The following is a 6,731-nucleotide window of genomic DNA, read 5'->3' as shown; positions in this document are numbered from 1 at the left end:
GTGGATGGTTTGCCTAAACTCAATTATCTTAAAAACCATATGTGTAGAGCATGTCAACTTGGTAAACAAGTAAAAGACTCATTTCGACCTAAAAACATTATCACTATTTCTAGGCCATTGCAACTACTTCACATGGATCTATTTACTCTCATGAAGACATGTAGCTTTGGCGAAAAAAGATATGTCTTTGTAGGGGTAGATGATTTTTCTAGGTTCATATGGGTTTTATTCCTTGCTTCCAAAGATGAAACTTTTAGAGAATTTTACAAGTTGTGCAATATGTTGCAAAGAGATAGAGGATGTCATATCAAGCAAATTAGAAGTGGTCATGGAACAGAATTTGAGAATCATCAATTTGAGGATTATTGTGTAGAATTAGGCATAGATTATAACTTCTCAACCCCTAGGACTCCTCAACAAAATGGTGTGGTGGAAAGAAAGAATAGGGTCTTACAAGAAATGGCTAGAACACCACTTCATGATAACAACATTTCTAGACAATTTTGGGTAGAAGCTGTAAATATAGCTTATCATGTGATAAATAGAGTATTGATAAGACTCCACACTAGCAAAACACCATATGAGTTGTGGAAGGGAAGAAAGCAGAATATGAGCTACTTTAGGATCTTCCGATGTAAGTGCTATATTTTAAACATTAAAGACAATCTTCAAAAATTTGATCCTAAAGTAGATGGAGGGATATTTTTGGGGTATTCAACTAGAAGCAAGTCCTATAGAGTATTCAATCAAAAGACTTTGACAGTAGAAGAGGCTATACATGTTAAATTTGATGAACAAAGTGAGAAAAAAAGGTGACAGTTAATGAGGAAGATGAGATTAACCCTGTAGTATGTGAAAAGAACCCTTCTACCTTGACTAATTCATTGAAAAATCTTAGTATTGAAGGTGAATCAATTGAAGAGAGAGGGAATGAGGAAAAGGATCCAAAAGGCAAAAGAATTATTGCAAGTCACTCCTCTACTCAAATTATTGGTAAAGCTTGACAAGGAGTTAAGACTAGGTCTCATTTTAGGACTGTTTGTGGTCACTTAGCATTCATCTCACAAATTGAACCTAAGTTTTTGTTGAGGCAGAAAGGATGAGTTTTGGATGATTGTCATGTAAGAAGAGTTAAATCTAGAGTATGGCAATTGGTTCCTAGGCCAAAAGATCATCCTGTGATTGGAACTAGATGGGTTTATAGGAATAAATTGGATAAAAATGGTGATATCCAAAGAAATAAAGCCTGTTTAGTCGCCCAAGGTTACAACCAGGAAGAAGGGATTGATTATGATGAGACTTTTGCTCCTGTAGCCCGGTTGGAGCCCATTAGAATGCTTCTTGCATATGCATATTATAGAGGTTTCAAGTTGTAGCAAATGGATGTCAAGAGTGCATTTCTAAATGGATATATTATGGAGGAGGTATATGTTGAGCAACCTCTTGGATTTGAAGACTTCAAGCACCCAGATCATGTCTTTAGATTGGACAAAGCCCTATATGGATTGAAGTAAGCTCCTAGAGCTTGATATGAAAGGCTTAGCTCATTTATATTAGGCAAAGGATTTGAAATGAGAAAAGTCAATAAGACTTTATTTATCAAAAGAAATGGTGAAAACATACTCATAGTCAAAATCTATGTAGATGACACCATCTTTGGGTCAACTAATATGAGTATGTGTGAAAAATTCTCCAAATGCATGCAAAATGAGTTTGAAATGAGCATGATGGGAGAACTTAAATATTTTCTTGGTCTAGAAATCCACCAATTGCCTAATGGAATCTTCATTAACTAAGAAAAATAGACAAAAGAAATTTGAAATGGAAAGCTCTCCTCCAAAGTCCACTCCTATGAGCACATCTTCAAAATTAGCAGTAGATGTTATTGGACCAAAGGTTGATCAGAAAAACTATAGAGGAATAATAGGGAGTCTGCTCTATCTGACTGCTAGCCGACCAGATATCATGTTTAGTGTTTGCCTATATGCTAGATTTCAGTCAGACCCAAGAGAATCTCATTTGTTCTTTGTAAAAAAGGATATTCAAATATTTGAGAGACACTCCCGGTCAATGTCTATGGTATGGAAGGTCAAATTCTTTTGACCAAGTAGGATACTCTGATGCTAACTTTGCTGGATGTAGAATTGATAGGAAGAGCACTAGTGGCATTTGTCAGTTTCTAGGGAGATCCTTGGTGTCTTGGTTTAGCAAGAAACATAACTCTGTTGCTCTGTCCTCCATAGTAGCAGAGTACATTGCTGCAAGAGCTTGTTGTGCACAAATTTTATGGATGAAGAACACCTTAGAAGATTATGACTTAAAGTTCAAATGTGTTCCAATCCATTGTGACAACACTAGTGCAATCAATCTAACCAAGAACACAATTCAACATCCCGAACTAAACATATTGATATAAGACATCACTTTTTGAGAGATCATTCCCAAAAGGAAGATATCATTATTTCTTATATCAATACCAATGATCAACTTGCGAATATTTTTACTAAAAAATTTGTGATCTTAGAAGTGGTTTAAATATGTGAACACTCGATCATGTGAAAGAATTTGAATGAAACTTTACTTATATATCTATCTATATCTATTATGTACTTGATTGTGTGTTTGCTATTGGATGCATGCCTATTTGGATGCTATTTTGATATATGTATAGGCATATCCATAGTTAGATAGGGAGAGTTAAAAGTGAACTACTAGCACACAAAAAAAATTGGGGAATCTTGCTCTATCTATGGAGACTCTCTCTCCTCACTCTTTCTGATGTAACAAAATGGAGGAAAATATGACATTTTGATTATGGTTAGTATGTTCATGACTATGCATTGATTTGATTATTTGGATCATGAACCATATTTACAATTCCTCTATGCTTGAATGGACTACTAAAATACAAGTGTGACAACCCAAGAGGGGGGGTAAATTGGTCAATTAAAATTTTGGGGCTTAATTAGATGGGTTATTAAAACTAATTTACTAAACATAGATCTTACTTTACCATGTATTCACTAACCCTTGTTAAATTAAAACATAACTACAAATAGGGTTAGAGATTACCAATCACCAAGTGCTAAGAGAAAACAAGAAGAGGCAATCCACAAGAGACAAGATTTATAACGGTTCGGTCTATCACAAGACCTACTCCACTCTTCAAGTTTACCTCATTGGGATCTCCACTAAAATGTTAAGATTCTTCAAAGGTGAATCTTCAAGCCTTACACCAACTCCTTCAACTAAAAAGGGGACACACACTTTATGCATGAAGCCTTCTCGAGGGATCACACCCTCTTACAACGATTCTCCTTTGTTAACAGGCCGAATCGGAGACCCTCAAAGATAATGAAGAAAATAAAGGAAAGAACTCCCAATGGCTCTTAACAGGCGGGTTACAAACTTTGAAAGCTCACAAACTCTCCAAGGAATGGATACAAATGTAAAGCATATGGAGATCCTCTTGATAAAATGTAAAAATCCAAGCTCAAAGAGGTTTAACTTTTCATATAAAAGTTTAGGTTCAAGAAGATGGGATTTGATCTTGCAAAAGGTTATTTAGAAAGGTTTTGATAGTGTATTTATAGCCCACAAGGATATATGACCGTTTGGGGTAAAACTGTAAAATACAGGGTTGAAAAAGTCAACCTGCGCAAGCCCCAACGGCTAGTTTTCCCAGCCGCGACGGTCGACCGAGGCACGGCGGTCGCCCGCCCTTATCGGGTTCTATTTTCAAATTTTAAATTTCATACCGGCGCGGTCGACCAGCCCTATGGCGGTCGCCCGGCGAGGGAAATTTGTTTTGAATAAAATTCGGTTCAAAAACACTATCGCGGTCGACCGGCCCCATGGCGGCGTCCTCCAAGACCAACCTGGAATGGTTATGTTTCGATAGAACCATTTCCGCGGTCGCCTGGCTCACCCTGGTCGACCGGCCAGATAAATTTCGAGATGCCCTGGAATTTCAGGTTACATCCCGTGGTCGCCCGGCATAGCCCTGTCGACCGGCCCTGTGTGAAATTCCATTTTTAACTTTAAAATTCAGGGGCTTTTGGGCCACAATTGGCTCGGTCGACCGAGAATAAGTTTTGAATGAAAAAAAATAAAACAAACAATAAACCCTCGGCGGGCGACCGCGGCCACCCCGGTCGATCACGATGGTTTGAAATTTGAAAATAAAAAAGAAGCGCCCGATACGGGAGGGCGACATCCGTATCTCGGTCGACCGCCCCGGTATCGAGAACTAGATGTTGGTACTTGCGCAGTTTACTTTTACTTTGCCAAATATTTACAGTATTGCCCCCAAACGGTCATAAAAACACTTGGGCTATTTAAACCTCATTCAAGTCCTTCCAAAGAACCTTTTGAACATTGATCTTGCAAACCTAGAGCTTTCTCTCTTGAAAACAAAAGGTTTCTTCTTCCTCCTTGAAATACAGGTGTGACAATCTAAGAGGGGGGGTGAATTGGTCAACTAGAAGTTGTAGGCTTAATTAAGAGAAGATTAAAAATTAATCATTTAATTAAGCACTAATTAATCTAACCCTTGTTCAAATAATCATATTAGTAAAATCTAGGGATTAGACATTCTAATCATGCACATTTGCTAACTCTTGTTCAAATAGATATTATAATGTAATTTAGGGTTTAGAAATTCAACTTAGGTGCATTTACTAACCCTTGTTCAATTAAAGCATAAACATAAGTAAGGTTAGAGATTACCAATCACCACACGTGCAAAAGAAGGAAAGAAAAAGAGAGAGATAATGAACATAAGACTTATAGTGGTTCGGTCTATCACAAGACCTACTCCACTCTTTACGTCCACGTGTAAGTTCCACTATCTCGATCCTCCTTCAAGGCCGGATCAATGAGCCATTACATGACCAAGCTTTTCCATTCTCAAGGGCCAAAGCGAAGCCCGCTTTTTCATTCTCATGGGCCAAAGCGAAGCCCATCTGTACAAAGCCTTCGGCGAGAGGACACACCCTCATATGTCGTCTTCACCTTTTTTAACGGGCCGAAGAAGAGACCCTCAATGAAGAACAAAGAAAATGAAAAACATTCAATGCCTCTTAAATAGGCTGATTACAACTTTGTAAGCTCACATTCACTCTAAAAGAATAAGCAAAGAAAAGCCCTATGGAGTGCCTCTTGAAAGAATGTAGAAATGAAAGTTCAAAGTGGTTTTGATTTTGATTTTCAAAATGAAGCACAAAGAGAAATGGGATTTGATCTTTCTTAAATGTTCAAAAACTTATAGAGATAGGTTTTAATTATGTATATATAGTATATTTGAAAATATGACCGGTTGGGGTAAAACTGTAAATAACTGGCTTGAAAAAGTTAACCAGAAAACGCCCCAACGGCTAGTTTGCCCGATTGTCGCGGTCGACCGAGTCACCGCGGTCGCCCGCCCCTATCGGGCACCCTTTTATATTTTTAAATTTCCTACCGTCGCAGTCGACCGGCCCCATGGCAGTTGTCCAGTGAGGCTAACCTGTTAGCTCAAAAATTCAACTCAAAAACCTATCCCGGTATACCGACCCACGGCGGTCGCCCGCTGACACCCATGATGGATTGTTCTTGGATGTCCAAGGACACCTCCGTGGTCGCCTGGCTTGACCCGGTCGACCGGCCTGCCAATATCCGGCAAGTGCTGGATTTCCATCTACCTTGCCACGGTCGCTCGGGAGACCCTCGGTCTACCGGCCCTAGTTAAAATTCCATTTTTACTTTAAAGCTTTAAGGCTTTTGGGCCATGGTCTTTGGGATAAAGTCCTAGCTTTTTAAACACATTTTAGGGTGTGTTAATGGTTTTCAAGGTTGTAAAAAGTTAAGTATGAAAACCATTTGAAAACCTTTCGAAAGTGTATTTTTACATAAAATCAAGAGGATTACAAATAAATTCTAAAAATAAGAACCTTGAGTCTTCTTGGAATGTCTTAGCTCCTTTGCACTTTCTTGGACTTCTTCGGCTTGAGAGTGAACTTCTTGACCTTATTTGGCTCTTGTGACTGGTCCTCCAATGTTCAATGCATGTTGAGGTACATGAGGTGTCACCATGGCATGTTCAACTCCATGCTTCTTCTTGACAGTTGTTGGGAACTTGTAGAATCTTCATGATGAGCTTCTTGATTTGAACATCTTCAAATGAGGATGTCTTCACTGTGGATGCAAGCTCTTAGTTCCTTTGCTCCTTGATCCACAAGCCATGTGTTGTGAAGAGTTGTGTGATGGCGATTATGACATGAAATTCCTGTATGCAACACAACACCTCAAAGTAACACATCAGTCCATAAATGCTAATCAATTTGGTTTGCTAGCATCAAAACAAGAAGGTAAGGTGAATGATTAGCCCATGGAAACCCTTGGGCTTACATTCTCCCCCTTTTTGATGATGGCAAACAAATTGATTAAGGAGGCAGGAGATATTAAACAAATATATGAATAAGCATTAAATATTATAAATAATGAAGCAATGCTCCCCTTCATTATATCCACAAGTTTAAAAGGGTAATGTAAAGCATGTGGTGCATACAAAATATGGACTAACTAATCAATTTTTAAAAACTCCCCCCCTTTTGGCAACAACAAAAAGGAAGGATATGCAAGTGAAAGTGCAAGTGGGGTGTCCAGATAAATGATAGCTTATATAAGCGATATATATGGTATATGATATAACATTTATGCTCATAGAATGCTTACCAAAATTGAAAACAAAG

Source organism: Tasmannia lanceolata, unplaced genomic scaffold, assembly GCF_043159265.1.
Source record: "Tasmannia lanceolata isolate RefF3 unplaced genomic scaffold, GAP_Taslan_0.1 ptg000023l, whole genome shotgun sequence".
In the NCBI taxonomy this organism is placed as follows: Eukaryota; Viridiplantae; Streptophyta; class Magnoliopsida; order Canellales; family Winteraceae; genus Tasmannia; species Tasmannia lanceolata.
This window is presented reverse-complemented; position numbering follows the sequence as displayed.